Source organism: Bubalus kerabau, chromosome 19, assembly GCF_029407905.1.
Source record: "Bubalus kerabau isolate K-KA32 ecotype Philippines breed swamp buffalo chromosome 19, PCC_UOA_SB_1v2, whole genome shotgun sequence".
Taxonomy (NCBI): Eukaryota; Metazoa; Chordata; class Mammalia; order Artiodactyla; family Bovidae; genus Bubalus; species Bubalus kerabau.
In genome coordinates, this window is record NC_073642.1 from 25,230,189 (window position 1) to 25,251,508 (window position 21,320).

General features: G+C 43.2%; 1 protein-coding gene and 1 long non-coding RNA gene across 3 annotated transcripts in view; both read right to left on the minus strand.

The window, feature by feature from the left end:
• Window positions 1–21,320, minus strand: part of SH3GL3 (SH3 domain containing GRB2 like 3, endophilin A3) — a 104,467-nt gene that overhangs the window by 59,451 nt on the left and 23,696 nt on the right. The gene's annotated exons all lie outside the window — the stretch shown is intronic.
• LOC129634202 (uncharacterized) lies at window positions 20,389–21,310 on the minus strand. The gene is made up of 3 exons (XR_008705471.1): window positions 21,235–21,310; window positions 21,011–21,114; window positions 20,389–20,904 (listed from the first exon to the last, which is right to left on the minus strand). It is a non-coding gene; the product is annotated as an uncharacterized LOC129634202 (long non-coding RNA).

The window sequence follows — 21,320 nt, forward strand, 5'->3', positions numbered from 1 at the left end:
TAAAGAAAAAAAAAAAAAAAAAAGCCCATGCAACAAAGACCCAGCACAGTCAAAAATAAATAAATAAAATTATTTTTTAAAAGAATAAAAAAAAAATAAAGCTCTTAACAATTTTTTTTTTTTTTTAAAAACCCATCTCCTTAACATGGTGGACCACGCCCTTCATGATCTGACTGCTCCAGTCACTTTCCCGCCACTCTTGATCAACACTGCACACAACTTCCTTTCTAATGCTGAGTCCCTTAGAGTATCCTGCCCTTTCCAGCCTTTGCACATGCTATTCCCAATGCCTCGGAAGGCTTTTCCCATCTGGCTAACCCCTAACGAGGCTTTAAGGCTCAGCAAGTGTCACAAGGATGACCTAGCCGGGTGCCTCTCCTGTGGTCCCCTTCACACAGTAAGTGTTAACACAGCACTTATCCCACTGCACTGTCAGCCAGCCGCATGCAGTGGCCTGTGAGATCCCTGAGAGCAGGATCCGTAACACTAGAAGAGTACATGTCACACAGTAGGCCTCCTGGCCAATAACTGCTTCCCCTCCCACTCCCCATCCATGCACTGAAGGGCACTGAGGCAATCCATGGAAACGTTAAGAATGTTGTTCGAAATTCTATTAGTGACTCTGCTCTGCTCAGTTGCTCAGCTGTGTCTGACTCTTTGCAACCCCATAGACTGTAGCCTGCCAGGCTCCTCTGTCCATGGGATTTCCCAGGCAAGTCCAGAGGATCTTCCCAACCCAGGGATTGAACTCTCGTGTCTCTTACATCTCCTGCATTGGCAGGTGGGTTCTTTACCACTAGTACCACATGGGAAGCCCTTTCTATTAATGACACTTTTCTCCAGTAAAAGTCCAGGAAAATTTGGTCCTGAATGATCGCAAGGAAATAACTATACTATGTCTAACCATGTGGTCGCCAATGAAGATAAGAAGATTCCAGTCAGTGAAATTAAGAAGGTTAAAAATAATTCTCATCATACAGTTGCTACATGACAATAACAGAAAAGCAAAGCATGATGATTAATTGAAGGAAAGCAAACCTGTTGCTTTAGTAACTTCAAGATAAGAAAAAAATGTAACTTCTGATTTTGTCTGGGTCACTTTACAAGAGCTATGTGGAATGTAATCTCAGAAACTTAGAAAAAAAATTCCTCCCACAGAGTTAAAAGTGAAAGGCATGAACCTATATGACTTCTCTTTGGAAACTGGAAGACACATTGTTCATGAGAAAACAACAAAGAATACAGTATCTAGATTCTTTTTAAGCCAATAGAGCAGCAACTTGTAAGTATTGAAGCTTTCAGAAGAAAATGCTGTTTCACCATCCTCCAAAAATAAAAAATCTCCAGGACCACAAAGGCTTAGGCTCAGATCTCCCTAACTGTGCACACACTCCACTGCCACTTCCTCTCACGCTGACCTCACCCACTCCCCAGTACTCCAAGAGGAGCCAGACTAGAGAATTCCCTGGTAGTCCAATGGTTAGGACGCAGTGATTTCACTGTCAAGAGCCCGGGGTTCAATCCCTGGTCAGGGAACTAAGAACCCACAGTCTTGCAGTTCAGGAGGAAAAAAAAAGCCAGACTTATTTGAAAATTCAAAACAGGTGGAGAAGAAATCACCTTACATAGTTTAATCTCTTTCTATGGCCTCTGTCATATCCTCTGGCCCTAGCTGTTGGGTTAAATTTAACATGCTGTACACCAAATATGACCTTCTCTATTCACTAGAAGGTTTTGGTGACGGCTGGGATAGTTGATGTTTTTGCCAACACATGGGCCTCAGGGAGGAGAATCCTCACTAATTTCACATTCAGTTGGTATCAGAAATGTGAAACCACTGAGAGATAACAGCAAAATCAAAACTAAACAAAATAACCCCACAAGTACTTGAGGTCACACCAGACGCTTAAGTTAAACTTGGGTCTGTATCTGGAGCTGAGGGCCAGATGTCATAAAAGCTCCTCAAGCTTGGCCCCAGGGAGCAAAGAAACTACTAACATGAACTCCTCCTGCAATCCTGCACGTGCGCTCAGTCGCGTCTAATTCTTTGAGACCCCATGGACTGCAGCCCACAAGGCTCCTTTATCCATGGGATTCTGCAGGCTCAAGAATACTGGAGTGGGTTGCCATTTCCTCCTCCAGGGGATCTTCCAGAGTCAGGGATTGAACCCACATCTCCCATGTCTCCTGCACTGCAGGCAGATTCTTTACCACTGGGCCACCTGGGAAGCCCACAAGATGACCTCAAACACAATTGAAAACTTGAGGTAAGAAAGCCTCAGTGCTGCTTGGAATGGCTTGGGTGCACCACCATGTCCCCCTCAACATGGCGGCCTCGTGTAAGAAAAGCCAGTCTTGGCAGGTTCCTGGGAGATGCAATTCTGGACCTCCTCTGTCTCTTCTCCGAAGAGCCTCCATTCTCCTCCAGGGCACCCACCCCGTGCTTCCTCCATAAACCCTCCCACACAGCCCTGCCCTTCCAAACTCTTCTGAGGACATTTTTAAAGTACTCGCTTGTTTCCACAGGGTGATTTGAGCTCAAGGCTAAAGGACTCAAACCAAGTGAGACGTCACTGATATTGCAGCCATGAAACTGTAACAGTACAATGTAGTTGGTCTATTTTGAGAAGCTGATAAGGGGAAAGAAGAGGTAAAAAGGAATGTTACATTCTTTTCCTTCCCATGAAAGGTTTCATGACCTTGCTCTACACTTTACAACAATACTTCCTTTCTGGCGTGTGTCCCTGAAAAAATGTGTAAATCTGTTTTTTCATAATTCAAAACGTGCTTTTAACTCACTTTAGCAGCTTGTTTACTTAAAGGCATCATCAGAGAATCCTTTAGCAAATTAAATGATGCTAATGATGTAAAGATCACCCTTATATCTATTGGTCATATAAATTCAGATTTGGGTACATCTTCTATTCTCAAAATGTGGACCATCTCTATTTGTGGAGGCAGGGGAAGATAACTATTTGAGCTTTTAAAAAATTTTTTTCTTTTTTGTTCTTTTGTTTATTTTTTAAATTGAGATATAGTTGATTTAAATTCTGGGTGGCTCCGCAGGTAAAGAATCTGCCTGCAATGCAGGAGACACAGGAGAAACAAGTTTGACCCCTGGGGTGGGAAGATTCCCCTAGGGGAGGGCATGGCAACCCTGGAGAATTCCATGGACAGAGGAGCCTGGGGGGCTACAGTCCAGAGATTCGCAAAGAGTCAGACACGACTGAGAGACGCACGCAGCCTTGATTTAACAACAACTAGTACAAATCTTTGTGCACGACACAGTAATTCAAAATTTTTATAAGATTTATACTCCATTTAATGTTATTGTAAAATAAGTGGCTTTATTCCCTGTACTGTACAATATACCTTTGAAGCTTATTTATTTTATCCAGAGTAGTAATATTTTTTTCAGTTCTACTTGCTCTTACCCATATAGGCTTTTTCCTACAGTCACACAGGAGGTTTCACTGGACACCTTAATCAGGAAAAGACCTTTCTGTGATCTCAATGCAGATTTCAGAGCCTGCATGCATTTTGCCTCTTCTTTGCCAAACTGAAACTATTGACTCAGAAAATTTAGTAATTTTTCTTTTTAAAAAGCAGCTATAATGACATAGCAAAAAAAAAGTCAATGGATCAAACTCAATTACAGAGCCAGTTTTAAGGTAGCAACATTAGTGTGACCACAAAGTGTATGCAATTCCCAAGGCAGGTACCAGAAACTTGCAGAAATGGGGACAGAAAAGGCTAGTCCGGCAGCAAAGGGACAGGAGTGTGGACTGTCTGCCCACATCGTGTTTGTAGAAGACGTCATTAGAGGAGACTATCTCCAAAAATCAACACTTTGGGATCGGAGCTTCCAACCGACATCACGGTTGTTGAAGGTATCATCTCAGTTCAGTTCAGTTCAGTTCAGTCACTCAGTCATGTCCGACTCTTTGCGACCCCATGAATGGCAGCACGCCAGGCCTCCCTGTCCATTACCAACTCCCGGAGTTCACTCAGACTCACGTCCATCGAGTCGGTGATGCCATCCAGCCATCTCATACTCTGTCGTCCCCTTCTCCTCCTGCCCCCAATCCCTCCCAGCATCACAGTCTTTTCCAATGAGTCAACTCTTCGAATGAGGTGGCCAAAGTACTGGAGTTTCAGCCTCAGCATCATTCCTTCCAAAGAACACCTTTAGGATGGACTGGTTGGATCTCCTTGCAGTCCAAGGGACTCTCAAAAGTCTTCTCCAACACCACAGTTCAAAAGCAGCAATTCTTCAGTGCTCAGCTTTCTTCACAGTCCAACTCTTACATCCATACATGACTACTGGAAAAACCATAGCCTTGACTAGACGGACCTTTGTTCTATTACAGAGCAAATAAGTAACACCTAGGATGAAAGGTGCAAGCAAATAATCAGGTCAAAAGAAGAGCTTTCTGAGACTTCCCTGGCAGTCTAGTGGTTAAGACTCCAGCTTCCGATGCAGGCGATGGGGGTTCCATCCCTGGTCGGGGAGCTAAGAGCCTACACACATTGCAGCCCCAAAACCAAAACAGAAGCAATATTGTAAAAAAATTGGTCCACATCAAAAAAAAAAAAGAAGAAGAAGAGTTTTCTATCAAAATGGTCAGTCTCTCTTGTCTCCACAGACTCCTCTTACTTTGAAAATGCTGAGAGTCCTTCAAGGTCGGGTTTCAACTCTCCCCTCAACTCTTGCATTCTCTCCTGGGAAATAACGTACACTCTCAAAATCTTCACTTACCATCAAGCACCCAGATTATTATCTTTAGCCCCAAATCACTCCCCTGAGATCCAGATTCACATATCCAGCTGCCTCCTTAATGTCTCCATTCAAATCCCGCCCGACAATGAGCTCATCCTTTCCCTCCTCCCTTGCCTACTTGCCCAGACAGCACCAACTTCCCAGGTGATAAGTGAGGAGACCACGTCAAAATCTCCGATGTTGCGACTTTCGGCTTTGACCTCGGAAGTGCATATACATCCCAAACTAATCCAACTTGACTTAGGAAAATAATCAGATGCATAACAAAGAGCAAACACAGCCCCAGAGCCTCCTTCCATAGTCAGCAACACTGGTCTCCACTAGCCTCAGCTTGGACACAGCCCCTGCTGAGGGGCCAGGACATCAGAGAGAAAGACCAGAGAGGACCACTCCACATTGACCCAGGACTGGCAATAAAATGAGCACTATAATTCTTGAACTGTTGGAGAAATCTGAACAGTTTGCTGCTGGGAGTCTGCGCTGGTTATTTGCCTATTGACCCTCAGCCCCAGCCCCACCCTCCTGCATCTACTAGGTGATGCCAAGGCTGGGACTCTGCAATCTACATTCATCAGGCTTGCATGCCGCTGGCTTCTATGAGGTTCTGATGGCAGAACGAGGGAGGAGGGGGGAAAAGGCTCTGTTTCTGCTTTCAGCCTCCGTTAGCATCCACCGAGCAGCAGCACCAGCTCCATTTCCTAGTCTTGGCTCTTGAGTACCAGCTCTGGGGTATCCCCCAGGGAATTCAAGTCCCAGCTCTCATCACTCCCTCAGGGCAGAGCCCAGCCATGACAGCCCTCCTCTGACCCCCTAGGTTTTGAGATCACAGCTCTTCCTTTTGTCCCCGCATCTGGATGTAGTAGCCGCTTCCACTTCCTGAAGTTACTCATGTCTGGATGACTTCAGAATCCACTTGTGTTCTTTCAATCTTCCAAACCTGGTACAGTCAGAAATCCCTCTTTTTTGTTGTTAATAATTACTTATTTTAATTGAAGGATAATTGCTATACAATATTGTGTTGGTTCTGCCATATAAGAACATGAATCCACCACAGGTACATATATATGTCCCCTCCCTCTTGAGCCTCCTCCCACCTCCTACCCCATTCCACCTCTATAGGTTATCACAGAGCATCGGATTTGAGCTCCCTGCGTCATACAGGAAATTCCCACTGGCTATCTAATTTTACATGTGGTAGTGTATATGCTTCCCTGCTACTCTCTCAATTCTTCCCACCCACTCCTTCCCCTCTGTGTTCACAAGTCTGTTGTTTATGTCTGCGTCTCCACTGCTGCCCTGCAAAGAGGTTCATCAGGTCCATCTTTCTAGATTCCATATATACCTTGAGGAAACCATAATTGAAAAAGACATGTACCCCAGTGTTCACTGCCACACTATTTACAATAGCTAGGACATGGAAGAAATCCCCCTTAATTGAAATACTTTGTGTGGTTTCTGTAACCTAAATGGACCCTGAGTTATGATACAAAATTTCTTTTGCTCTGTGGTTTGTTTTCTCTTGTTATAGATTTTACATTCTCTGCTCACAAAATATTACTTCCCATGGCTGAAGTCTCTACCTTTGGTTACCATTTGTTCTGCCAAGGAGACTGCTCTCCAGCGTAGAAATGGAAGAGTACACATCAGTCAGAGGAAACTGAAACCTCATGAAGGAGGTTGGCTGGACTTGCAGATAATTCTGGGCCCATGATCCACATAACTCAACTCGCAGATTCTAAATTCAATTTTGTACTGAATAGTTAATAGGTTAAGAGAAGTGTAGGCCTATTTTAAATGTTTGGGTTTTTCTCTCTGTGGACACAAATACATCCTAAGATCTGATGAAAAAGAATCTTTTTCTGATCCCTCTCCCTCTTGTGGCCCCTCTCCCAACAAGCCACCATCCTATGTAGTCCTGTCCATTCAGGCTCAAGCTGCAGGAACCCCCATCTACTTACCAGGACCTGACCCTGGACAGTCTTGCACTTGTCCAGGACATGATATTTGGATAACTGCATGGAATTAATTGTTAGCATGGAATATGACAAAGCTGACCTCCCTTCACAGACAAATTAATACTAGGTAGGTTACACAGGCGTGAGATAATTCTCGCCAGATCTCTCATGTCTCTGCATGTCTTGCAAGCAGAGGCTTTGCTCCCAGGCTATCTTTTCAAGGATGCCCACACAGTGACCAGTCTTAAAAGATATGATGTTTCTCTCCAGGGAAAAGGACAGATGTTTTGTGTGCACACATGAAGCAACTTGGCACACAGGCACTCAAACAAACCCATCTTTTTTCCTGGAAAGAAACACTAACATCATATCTTCCAAGACTGGTCGCTGTGCAAACATCCTTGAAAAGACAGTCTGGGAAAAGGGAGCAAAGCCTCTGCTTGTAAGACAGAAATAAAACAGGGTGTCTCCCTTTGGAGCAAAGGTAAGGCAGGCTAACTGCCCATAACAAAAGGTTCAGGTTCCCTAGGTTCAGGATTCCTCTCCCACAACACAATCTACTTTGTGTACAGGAGTTACGTGACCCCTCTTCACATCTGTCTTATGGGAATTTGGTCTCGGAAACTAGCACTAGAAAATTCTGCTACTCTGGCTACTACTATTTTTGTGAGTAATAAACTCATTTGTCAGGGCTTCCCAGAGGGCACTAGTCTTTAAAGGACCTGACCTGCCTGCCAATGCAGGAGACTGAGAAACTTGAGTCAATCCCTGGGTCAGGAAGATCCCCTGGAGAAGGCATGGCAACCCACTCTAGTATTCACGCCTAGAGAATCCCATGGAGAATCCCTGGCGGGCTACAGTCCATAGGTCACAAAAAGTCATACACGACTTAGTGACTTAGCGCACACACATGCAAAGTCATCTGTCTCCGACCCAGAATCCTTGTATCTTTTGCAGCATTCATGAAACGGAACAAGCTAGCTTATTAGCTTGCAAGGAGAGGAAAGCTTCAGACCCTCCACAGTTTTTAGCACACGTCAGCTAATGTGAAAACAAAAACTATCACGCTTTAGAGGATGAAGTAAAGAACTGCTTCATAATTTGGAAACTGGGAAAAATGTCTTAAACAAAATACATAAAAGGAATATCAAAGAGGGAAAAAATAGATAAATTTGACTTCACTAAAATTAAGAAATTCCATTCACCAATGGACACTATTAGGGCAGTGGAGAAGATGTTCACAATAATAAAAAAAAAAATATTGATGTACAACTGACAAAGGTAAATGCAAAACGAACATATATCCTGTAAATCAGTAAGAAAAATACAATATCCTGTAAATCAGTAAGAAAAATACAGAAAATCTGATAGAAAAAATTGGCAAAACAGTTGAGTACAACCTTCACAAAAAAGGAAATCCAAGGGCCAGTAAACAGAAAAAGGTGCCTAGCCTCATTCAAAATCAACGAAATAAAAATGAAAGCACCATGGAAAATCATTTGGGAAACCAGTTTGCCAATATCTAATGATGGGCACCACAGGACCCAGCCATTCCTAGCAGCATTATCAGTACTAGCCCCAAACTGAAAATAACTCAGAAGCCCATCAACAGGAAAATGGATAAATAAATCAGGTATTTTATACCCCCAATAAAAATAAATGAACTACAGCTACATAAAACAACATGGATGGCTCTTACAAAATAAATGTTGAGTTGAAAAGAAGTCAAACACAGAAGGGAATATATATCACACCTTGTATTTATAAGTTAAAAAAAAACAGGCAAAAATAACCCATTGTACTTAGGGATGTTTGGGTTGTACAATTATAAATAAAAGCAATATGCAATGGGCTAAAAAAGGCAGGATAGTAATTGCTTTTAGGGAGAGAGAGGGGTATATAACTCTGAGAAGCTACATGGGGACAGGTGGTGTCTGGGATGTACTGTCTTGTCCTTGATGGGATTACACCAGTATTCAGTCTACAAATAAACCAACAATCTGTATACTTATGTTTTATACCCTTCAGTTCAGTTCAGTAGCTCAGTTGTGTCCGACTCTTTGAGACCCCATGAATCGCACCATGCCAGGCCTCCCTGTCCATCACCAACTCCCGGAGTTCACTCAAACTCACGTCCATTGAGTTGGTGATGCCATCCAGCCACCTCATCCTCTGTCGTCCCCTTCTCCTCCTGCCCCCAATCCCTCCCAGCATCAGAGTCTTTTTCAATGAGTCAACTCTTCGCGTGAGGTGGCCAAAGTACTGGAGTTTCAGCTTTAGCATCATTCCTTCCAAAGAAAACCCAGGGCTGATCTCCTTCAGAATGGACTGGTTGGATCTCCTTGCAGTCCAAGGGACTCTCAAGAGTCTTCTCCAACACCACAGTTCAAAAGCATCAATTCTTCGGCACTCAGCTTTCTTCACAGTCCAACTCTTAAAAATTAGTAAATATATACCAAAAAGACTGAGGAAACAATATCCAGGTCATGAAATTGAACTCAGCCCGTAAACCAGAAGCTCACACATAGCCCTTTCCAACTCAACCCTCTCCCCTGCCTCATAGGTTATCACTATCTGACTTTTGGGCTTCCCTGGTGGCTCAGACAGTAAAGAATCTGGCTGCATTGCAGGAGACCTATGTTTGATCCCTGGGTAGGGGAGCTGCCCTGGAGAGGGAAATGGCAATCCACTCCAGGATTCTTGCTTGGAGAATTCCATGGATGGAGAAGCCTGGAGGGCTACAGTCCATGGGGTTGCAAAGAGTCGGACATGACTGAGTGACCAACTCTTTCACTCTCACTTTCGACTTTTACCCTCAAGCATACATTATCAAATACTATGGTTTACCTCGGTCTGCTTTTGATTTTTCCCTAAACAAAATTAATAAAATATTTGCATTTGAGTCTGAAAATTATCCTTGATAAATCAACTCACTCCTGTGATGCAAATGCTTCTTTGAACATAATACTTTTGTAATGAATTAAACAGTTAGGTTGAAACGGAACTTTACAAGTGTATGTGGATTCATGAGAACAGCAACCGAAATTAAGCAAGAGAACCTTATCCACGGGATTCCCTGATAGCTTAGTTGGTAAAGAATCCGCCTGCAATACAGGAGACCCTGGTTCAATTCTTGGGTCGGGAAGATACCCTGCCGAAGGGATAAGCTACCACTCTAGTATTCATGGGCTTCTCTTATGGCTCAGCTGGTAAAGAATTCATCTGCAATGCAGGAGGCCAGGGTTTGATCCCTGGGTTGGGAAGATCCCCTGGAGAAGGGAAAGGCTTCATGCGGATTCATGAGAACACCAATTGAAATTAAGCAAAAGAACTTTATCTATGACATTAACTCAGTGGTATTCATTTGAATTTTCCTGGATTAGTAGTTTTATTTGCATTTAAGTTGAAATAAGTTTGGAGTTCACGCTTAAAGCTATAAGCATAAGTTAACAGTTTCAAGTTCATCCATATTTAAGTAACAATACAATAAACTAAATTTAACTCGACACATGGAGTCCCTTATAAAAAGGGGTCCGGTGTTCACACAGATTTGAGAAACCCTGCCTAGGAATTGCCCCCGCCCCTCCACACACAATTCTTCCATCTCACTCTCCTGCCTACACCCTACTCCACCTTTACCCCAAGACAAAACCACAACTTGCTTTTTACAGCTGGGAACATTTAAGCAAAATGCTTTCCAAACCACCCATGCCACCTCTGTGAAGTATGTCAGGCACTCTGCATGTCAGCTTTGGAATTCATTCCAATTCCATTTGTCATATAGGTGATCAAAGCTGGGGACCAAAATCAGGCCTAAGCAACTAAGGGAAGTGTGAAAACAGTTTATTTGGGCCGGGTGACAAATCTTTGAAATGCTAATGACAATTACCCAGAGCTCATACTTTGGCATCGCAGCTGCTTCCTTATGAACTCAAGAGTAGAAAGCCCTCACCCAGTGCTTTTCTTGCCTACTGCCACTGTAAAAAATTACCAAAACCTTAGGGGTTTAAAACAACACAGATTGAGACTTTCCTGGTGGTCCAGTGCTTAAAACTTTGTATTCCAAGGCAGGGAGTGCGAGTTCGATCCCTGATCACAGATCTAAGATCCCACAAGTCTCTTGGCCAAAAAAACATAAAACAGAAGCAATATTGTAACAAATTCAATAAAGACTTTAAAAATGGCCCACATCGGGGGAAAAAAATATATTGAAAAAATAAAACACAGAAGTCTACAATTGGTGTTTCCAGGCTAATATCAAATCGCCGGCATGGCTGGTTTCTTTCAGAGGCTTGGGGGAGAGACCATTTCTTTGCCTCTTTGGGCTTTTAGAGGTCATATTCACCTGCATCCTTTGCCCCTGACCCCTTCCTCACAACCCTCCAATCTCTTACTTCCACCTTCACTTTGCCTTCTCCTCTGTCCTGCCTCTGTCTTATTAAGGACTCTGTGATTACATCAGACCCAACCAGGAAATTCAAGGCAATGCCCCCATCTCAAGATCCTTAACTTAATTGATACCAAGCAGGGCCTGTGAGGCTCCTGGGCAAAAGCCTTTCCGTGTCCCCCATTTCTTTGATTACAGGAAACAACCTTCATTCAGCTTCCATGAGCTTTCATGAGTTTCAATGGGCAGATTCGAGTATTTGTTCACTAGGGAAGGGAGGGTATGCGAGACCAGGGAGAAACAAGCAGCCGTGGGGCAAGGTCCTGGTTCCCCATCAAGGGATACACACAGCAGTACCTTTGAGGTGTTCTGCAGATACTGAAACCCCCTGCAGATGGGAGAAATTAATGATTAATGATGGGATACTGCCCACAAGCAGGAAGACCCCAGACCAGCTGGACCTGAAGATTGAGGATGCTGACTCCTTCTTACCTCTCCATCCACCCATCAGAAGACTGTCCACAAGCTGACGACATCCTCTTTGAAAAATTACTATAAAACTTCTCACTATCCTCTCCAAGTGGACATGTAGTTTTTCAAGGCAGGATCCTGCTGTGTCCCCATTTGCCTGGCAAAGCAATAAAGCTATCCTTTTCCTGTGTGTGCTAAGTCACTTCAGTTGTGGCGGGCTATGGCCCACAAGGCTCCTCTCTCCATGGGATTCTCCAGGCAAGAATACTTGAGTGGGTTGCCATTTCCTACTCTAGGGGATCTTCCCCACCAGGGGTTGAATTCGCGTCTCTTGCATATATCTTGCATTGGCAGGCAGATTCTTTACCACTGGCACCACCTTTTAATATGTGAGAAGCAGGAAAAAGGTTGCCGGTTGCTCCTTTATCAAGTTAATGAGGATTCTCTGAGGGTTCTCTGCAGAGTAACACCTCATCTGGAGGGAGCCTATGAGGGCAGAGAAGGAGTGAGGTGACAGCCAGGCCAAGGAGGGGAACAAAGTGCTGGTCACATTGTGTGTGTGAGAAAGAGAGAGAGAAAGATGGGGGATGGACTGATGGAAGGAGGGAGAGGAGGAAGGGGAGGAAGAAAGAGAGGAACAGGGGTGAGGGTCAGGAGATTATGCTGGTGTCTGACTACACTGTTCGGCACCTTTGGTTTCACAGAAAGACAGGAGAGCTTTCTAAGACTGAGCTGGAGGAAAAGTCTTCGGTGAGCATTTTCCATAGAAGCAGGACCAGCTTTTCAGATGCTGGTATAGGCAGAGCTCATTCCTCCACACTGTGGCTGCTGCTCAAAAGCAAATTCTTCGGAACATAAGTACCTCTAGATACTTCTGACCCTAGCAGCAGCCTTTTTAAATTTTTAATTGGAGTATAATTGCTTTACAATGTTAAGTTTCCGTTGTACAGTGAAGTGAACCAGCCATAGGGATATATAGATCCCCTCTTTCCTGAGTCTCCCTCCCACCCCACCCCATCCCACCCCTCTAGATAATCACAGAGCACCGAGCTAAGCTTCCTGTGCTACACAGGGCTTCCCACTAGCTCTCCACTTTATTCCTGAAGTGTGTATATGTCAGTGCTACTCTCTCAATTTGAAATGAAACTATTGGGACCTCAGAGAAGCCAAGGATTAGATTAATACTAAATAAAGGTACAGTTTAAGAAGATGAAGATTATTAAACATATTTTACTGGAGGTGTGTTTTTAATCAACTGAACTATGTATCTCTACCTCTTATGTTACATAGCTAGTGTGAATGTATCTGGGTTACAGAAAGGTTACCTCAGCCACAGTCCCACCAAGATGCTGGCAATAAGAGCTCCTGAAGAGCTTTTCTCTGATCCTCATTTATGGAGAGAAGCAAGGATGGGCCAAGTGCCCTGAAGAGACCAGTGACGTTTATCCCCTTTGAGAGGACCCGTCAGAGCCATCCCACACCTCTCCATGGGACCCACGTCTTTAGGCCCCTGTACCACGTGCCTCCCCATGGGGAACCTCACCACAGCGAGTCTGTCTTACCGACACTGTGGTAAGTCCCTCATGCTGAGGGACTAGGCATCCAAGGCCTGGCTCCCTTAGGTCCAGCATTTTCCCCAACGCCCCTGAGTCTAGACCCCTGTGAGCTCGCAGCTGTCCACCACTAGGGCACCAAGATAGCCTACCACCCTGTGGGGTGGGGGTGCTAGGAGAAGACCCCAGAAAGGATGCAGAAGGTCAAGCGTGGCTTCTCAGAAGCCAAGGTGAGTTGGGCAGGGGAAGGACACGCTCTCAGAACACTGGGGGAGCAAACTGGCATGTTTCACTGGGACCCTGGAGATTAAGCAGCTGGTGGGGATGCTCATAGGCCAAGAGAAGAGGAGTCTCTGGACTTTGGGATTTTACGGCAGTAAATACCAATAATGGCAGTAGTAGTAATAATAATAAAAATGCAAAACAAAATTTTTATCATTAATTGGAAATGGCTACCCACTCCAGTTTTCTTGCCAGGAAAATCCTGTGGGATGGAGGAGCCTGGCTCCTCCAGTCCTTGGGGTCACAAAGAGTCAGACACAACTGAGCACACACACACTTTTCATTATCCAATCATATTATAAAATACTTTGTATTAAACCAAAACAATAGATACGTCATAATAATAATCCTATTATCATTAAATGCAATAAATTAGTGTTTGTTATATTAAATATAATAGTGATAGTATTAATTTATTATTGTTACCATATAACAAAATGTTTTTAAGTTTTCATTTTATTAGGAAAGTACACTTCTTTTTTATTGCTGTTTCATTTGAATAAGGTCCTTTCAATACTAAAATTATATATTTGCATGTCTAAACATTTTTTTAAATTGGGGTAGAGTTGCTTTATAATGTTGCATTAGTTTCTGCTGTACAACAAAGTGAATCAGCCACATCTATATATATGTCCCCCGCTTCTTGAACCTCCCTCCCCTCACTCCCATCCCACCCCTCTAGGTCATCACAGAGCACTGAGCTGAGCTCCCTAGGAAGAAAATAATCTTTGAAATCAGGTAAATTCAGATTTGCTAGAAATTCGCTTCGTTCCCTTATTTGTCCTTATATTTTTCTCACTTTGCTAAGGAGCAGTGACCACTTCAAAAGAGGCCAGAAGTTCACATGTGGAGCTGGAGAGTCAGAGGGACTGGACACCAGACACTTCTGCCAGACCTGTTTCTACTTGTCCCGCAGGTGGCCCTGCAGAGCACATGCTTTCTATAAAGAGCAAGGCCTAAGGCTCAGACACTGGGATGCCAGGGTCCACAGCATCCCCTCATTCAATCTGCTCTTCTGATTGGCCAATTTTCTTTTGAAAGAAAGTGAAAGTGGTTCAGTCGAGTCTGACTATTTGTGACCCCATGGACTGTAGCCCACCAGGCTCCTCAATCCATGGAATTCACCAGCAAAAATACTGGAGTCAGTAGCCACTCCCATCTCCAAGGGATCTTCCCAACCCAGGAATCAAACCTGGGTCTCTCGCACTGTGGGCAGATTCTGTACCATCTGAGTCACCAGGGAAGCATCAGGGAGACAGAGGGCAAGCCTCACTCCCATACTCCTGCTTTCTGGTGAACATGCTCTAAGTGACCCTTCCCAGAGCCCCAGAGAAAGCATTAACTGGCTGCTCCCCTCTTTTCACTTTGGCTGCCAGGAAGCTCAACAACAAATGTGAGGACCAATAATAGCAAGTCCATGGACCTTCTCACATGTGTATTTACATGAACATATATTCCCATAGGGGGCTTCCCAGCTGACGTTAAGAACCTACCTGCCAGTGCAGGAGACATAAGAGACTTGGGTTTGATCCCTGGGTCAGGAAGATCCCCTGGAGGAGGGCATAGCAACCCACCCACTCCAGTGTTCTTGCCTGAAGAACCCCCACAGACAGAGGAGCCTGGTGCACTACAGTTCATAGAGGCACAAAGAGTTGGATACGACTGAAGCAACTTAGCACACATGTATATTCCCACAGACCTTCACAAGCTTTGACTTTACAACAATGTATTTATATTTTCCCTGGTCACAATTATTCTTTTTCATATTTTACTTCTAAAATTTCTTGTAAACTGTTTCAAACCCTATGTGGTACAAGAGAATATAAATACTATATGCCAAGAAAAAAAATGTTTAGGTTAAAATTATAAAAATTTGTGAAAGCAATTCACAGATGACTGAGGCAGACATGATGTCTTTTACATAATAACCAAACTGCAAAAAATCACTTAGGCCACCAGATAAGGCAGATAAGGCATCAGGGCCCAGATTTGTCTAAAGCAAAGCGATGTTTTTTCCCTGAAAGATATAATATAGTGCGTTATCAGCTTAATTTAAAATGCACACAGCTTCTAAATAATAAGAGGCACTTTTCTTTTCCATGAACAAAGACGTTTTATTCATATGTGAATAAAGCAAAGATTCTTTCTGTTCTATCTACATGAAGCAACTCTGCATTTCTATACAAAATGAGGTATTCTGCACCAGGCAGAGCCGTATTACAGAACCACTGTGCATTCTGGATGAGGTTGTCTGATTGCACATGCATTAATAACAAAAAGCACTTTGTATTACCAAATAAGAAAAAAAATACTTAAGCCCTCCACGACACTCTCTTCTATTTCTCCTTCAACACAAGCGTTGATGAGCAAACCATACATTAATGCATTCACTGCTAACCTAGCACTGGGCGTGCTGCACAAGGGTGGCGAAAGTGTGTGGGCCCAGAGTGAAAGGACCAAATAAAAGAAACATGAACCTCCATACCAACTATTTTTGAACAGCTGCTGGTTAAATTTTTTCCAAGGGTATAATTTTAAATAGGTTTTGGGAGGCTGGAGGTTGGAGGTGGGGCCCAGGGAAGAATCTCCCCGCAAATGATTGCAAACTCACTGAGACAGCAAAGGATTGTTGCTGTTCAGTCACTAACTCATATCCGACTCTTTGTGACCCCATGGACTATAGCACATTAGGCTTTCCTGTTCTTCACTCTCTGTCAGAGATTGTTCAAACTCAGGTCTATTGAGTCAGTGATGCCATCCAACCATCTCATCCTCTGTCGCCCTCTTCTCCTCCTGCACTCAATATTTCCCAGAATCAGGGGCTTTTCCAATGACTTGTCTCTTCACATCAGGTGGCCAAAGTATTGGAGTTTCAGCTTCAGCATCAGTCCTTCCAATGAATATTCGGGGTTGATTTCCTTTAGGATTGACTGGTTTGATCTTGCATTCCAAGGGACTCTCAAGAGTCTTCTCCAGTGCCACAGTTTGAAAGCATCAATTCTCAAAAGATAGTTTCTACTTATTCTAGGGTTAAATCCCTGACTTCTTCATATTTCAGGATAATTACAGAAGCATTATAAAAATAGCATATTCTTTAACGAACTTTGCTCTTTTGTCTCCAAAAGTTTAAACTATCTTCTTAAGACTGTAAATAGAGGGACTTCCATGGCAGTCCAGTGATTAAGATTCCACCTTCCAATGCAGGGGTTGGGGTTTCAATCCCTAGTCAGGGAGCTAAGATCCTACATGCCTTGCAGCCAAAAGCCAAAACATAAAACAGAAGCAATATTATAACAAATTCAATAAAGACTTTAAAAAAGGTCCACATCAAGAAATCCCTTTTTTAAAAAAGAGTATAAGTATAGTTCTTAAGTTAAAGAAGATCCAACCCTGACCAACCTATTAACAGGAACTGACACTTATCACAGCAATAAAACTGGATTTGAAATATGAAGTCTTAAAAGCAAAATTCTTCATCTCTCCCACATTTGAGCAACAAATTACCGAGAAGTCCTAATCTCCTGGGTGAATAGCTAGGAAGAAATGAGACAGCAGAAAATATAAACTAATTTAAAACTAGAATCCAGACTTCCCTGGTGGTACAATAGGTACTAATCCGCCTGCCAGTGCAGGAGACACGGGTTGGATACCTGGCCCAGGAAGATCCCATATGCCATGGACCAACTAAGCCCATGCACCAAAACTACCAAGCCCATGCTCTAGAGCCCATGTTCCACAACAAGAGAAGCCCTGGCTCTCAGTAACTAGAGAAAGTCCTCTGGTAGCAATGAAGATGCAGTGTGGCCAAAAATAAATAAATATTAAAAAAAATAAAACTAGAATCCACAATGATCATTTGGAAGCAAAACATGAATATCATCATGATAGTCCTTGCTGTCCCCCAGCCTTCGGCAGTGTGCATGGGAGGGACTTTACTCCAACAACAATATCCTTGGGTTCTGATCTTAGTAGATGCAGGGCGTGCCACCCCAATCTTCAACTCCAAAGCAGGCCAACCTATGTCATCCTGTATTCTTCACCTAAGACAAGGCTTGAGCAAAATGGCCTGCTCCATAGACAGCTCCACCACCTCACCTTTATGTCTCATCCTTTTCCAGGAAAAATTTCTTAAATGTGTGGTTCTTTTAAAAATCATACTCTCCTGCCCTGGTACTCAGACAGGCTCCTGCCCCTGGGCCTTTGCACAGGCTGTCCTCTCTGCCGAGCACACGTTTCCAGCAGATATCTGCACAGCCACCTTCCTCACCTCCAAGTATTTGCTTAAATGTCACCTTCACAATGAGATGTACACTGACCATCCTATTTAAAACTGCAATGTAAAACTGCTCAATGTATATTTTAAAATATTAATTCCATAAAGGCTCATGTGTGCATGCTAAGTTGTGTGTGACTCTGCAATCCCAAGGACTGTAGCCTGACACGCTTCCTTATGGAATTGTCCAGAACTGTCCAGGCAAGAACACTGGAGTGGGTTGCCATTTCCTGCTCCAGGGGACCTCCCTGACCCAGGAATTGAACCCACATCTCCTTCTTGGCAGGCGGATTCTCTACCATCTGAGCCACCTAGGATACACCCATAAATCCTCACCAAGTGTTTAATTCCCAGTAAGATCCTAGGGGAGGCAAATTTGTGACAGCCTATCTCCTGTTCCCACCTCTGCCCCTCTTAGGTCTATTCTCAAAGGAACAACCAGAATGATCTTGTTAAAATTTAAGTCCACCTCAGCCCCCCAATATTCCAGAACCCTGCAATGGCTTCTCTTTCCACTCAACATAAATGCCAAAGTCTTTGCAGCAAGGCCGCACAGGAATAGTCTCTCATCCTCCCTGACCATCCCTCTCTCCTTTGCTCATTCTGCTCCAGCCAGTCTCCTGCCCTGGTACTCAGACAGGTTCCTGCCCCTGGGCCTTTGCACAGGCTGTCCCCTCTGCCGAGCACACGTTTCCAGCAGATATCTGCACAGCCACCTTCTTTACCTCCAAGTATTTGCTTAAATGTCACCTTCTCAATGAGATATACATAGACCATCCTATTTAAAACTGCAACTGCCCCCATGCCTACCTGTATTGCCCCAACCCATCCCCACTTCTTAAAAAAGTTATTTATTTATTTAGCCACATTGGGTCTTAGTTTTGATGGCAGGATCTTCACTGGGTCATGCAGGATCTTTGGTTTAGATGCACAGACTCTCCAGTTGGGGCACTTGAGCTCAGTAGGTCCTCCCCAGTATATGGGATCTTAGTTCTCTTACTAGGGATCAAACCCAGGTCCTCTGCATTGCAAGGCAGATTCTTAACCACTGGACCATCAGGGAAGTCCCAATCCATCTTCCCTTTGTTCTACATTTTCTTTTTCTCCCAAGGCCTTATGACTTTTGAAACTACCACGTAATATACTTGTTGGTTTTTTATACAAACACATCCCAAGCACCTAGAAAAGTGTCTGGTACATAATATGTACTCAATAAATATGTTTCAAATGAACAAATGACTCCTTGGAAAGATCCAAGATGAATCACTGCAAATAAATTAAAACCAATGAAAGATATCAGTAAAGGTCATTAGCTAAAAATAAGTACACACAAAAATGAATTTTCAAATCTTCATAATAACCAGCTAGGAAAATTACATATTTTTAAGCAGAAGAATGGTTTATATAAATAGAACCTATGACAGTAAACAAGGAAGACAGAGCTATGATGCCCCCCCAGCTTCTCAGCCACTCCTAGAAGCCTTTGATCTCTGAAGAAGGGGTTTGAAAAGTCACACACTAAAAAACACACAGAAGAAAAGAGCCAATTCATGCCAGCAACAAAAAACATTAAGTACTTCGAGTACTTAAGAAGAATTTGTTAGACCTATATTGAAATAAAGCCTACAAAATTTTTACTGAGGGACATAAAAGAATTCAAAAGTAAAATGGCAAGACATGGTAAATTTTTAAGTGGGAGGATTCAAAAATCCCAAACAAGCTGTTTTTCCACAGGTAATTATATAACACACTCCCAACAACTCTTAACGGCAATATTTTGATAAAACTGATAAATAGATCCTAAAACTCATCTCGAAAATAAAAATGCAAAAAGAAAAAAACAGAAAGTGCCCAAATCCATAGAAAGAGCAACCATCAGAATAAAAGGTTTAGAAATAGAGCCAAATATGTAGGATCTGATTTGTGCAGATGGCAGGTGGCATTTAAGATCAATAGGAAGAGGCCATATTATTTAGTAAACTCACTAACCACATTATGGATGAGGAAATGGCAACCCACTCCAGTATTCTTGCCTGGGAAATCCCATGGACAGAGGAGTCTGGCAGGCTACAGTCCATAGGGTCACAAAGAGTTGAGCACGACTGAGCAACTAAACAGCAACAGTTAACCATATTAATGACATTGAGGGGGAAAAAGCATTGCTATAACTATGTGCTGTGCCATGCTTAATCACTCAGTTGTGTCCGACTCTTTGAGATCCCATGGAATGTAGCCTGCCAGGCTCCTCTGTCCGTGAGGATTCTCCAGGCAAGAATACTGGAGTGCGTTGCCAATACTGGAGGGATCGAACCCAGGTCTCTCACATTGCAGGCAAATTCTTTATAGCTTCACAAAAATTTTTCTGGTGAATTCACAGTTCAAGTATTTTAAAAATGGGGGACTTTATTCATGGTCCAGTGGCTAAGACTCCATGTTGCCAGTGCAGGGGGCCTGTGTTTGATCCCTGGTCAGGGAACTAGATCCTACATGCCACAATCAAGACCTGGCACAGCCAAATAAATAGATAAATATTTTAAAAATGAAACCATATAAATAAAGCCACCATAGGTAGGTGAACATTGGTGTAATCTCAGTTGGAAGCCTTTCTAAGTATGATTTCAAAATCAGAAGCTATGATAACAAGGACTAATAAAAACTCACTATCGTAAGTAAATAAGTAAATTTTATTACATTAAAGCAAACAATTTCGTTTTGTCCAAAGATACCATTCAGTCATCAGAGAGTGAAAAGACAAGGCAGAGAGCAGGAGAATACATGTGCACAACGTGTAACAGCAAAGGCCAGTACCCAGAATGTATTTTAAAACAGCCATAAATAAGAAAAAGAAAACTACTTTTATTTACTTATTTTCTTAAACAACAGAAATTTATTTTCTCACAGTTCTGGTGTCTAGAAGTCCAAGATTCAGGGGTTACCAGGTCTGATTCCTTGAAGTCCCACTCCTGGGCTCAAAGAAGATACACAGTTGGCTTTCTCTTTTCTCTTCCTCCCTCTTTCTTGAGGTCCTCCCTTCTATCCTTCCACAAATATGTATTGAGCATCACAGCTGAGTGTGGCCTTGTTGAATGTGGGACTATAACAGTGAACAAGAGGCAGTGTTCCAGAAGCTCACAGTTGGGTGTAGAGAGATGCCTTCTCACTGCCTCCTTTTAAATGGACAAAGTACCTGAACAGGCACGTTACTAAAAGGGAAATTCAAATGGTCAATGAATAAATAAAAATGTTCAGCCTCTTGGTCTCCAAGAAAACATAAAGTAAAACACCCATGTGTTATCCCTACATACATACCAAAGTATTGGCAATACCAAGTGTTGGTGAGGATGTAAACTGTATGAAGAGGTTCTTAGAAATCAATAAAACACAAACACCACGTAAGATGCGAAGCCCTATTCCTGAAAAGTAATGGGAGACAGGTGTGCTGAGAACTGGGCGCAATACGAAACTGAATCTGGAAGTAGCCGCAGGTAAGTGCAGCAGCGTGAAATGTGACAATTGGTACAGCTACCACTTACACTGTGTACCGGACCTGCTGCAGCTCTGAGGCAGCCCAAGAAAGGTGCAAAAGCTTCTATTGTGATTACCACGCCCTGGAAATGAT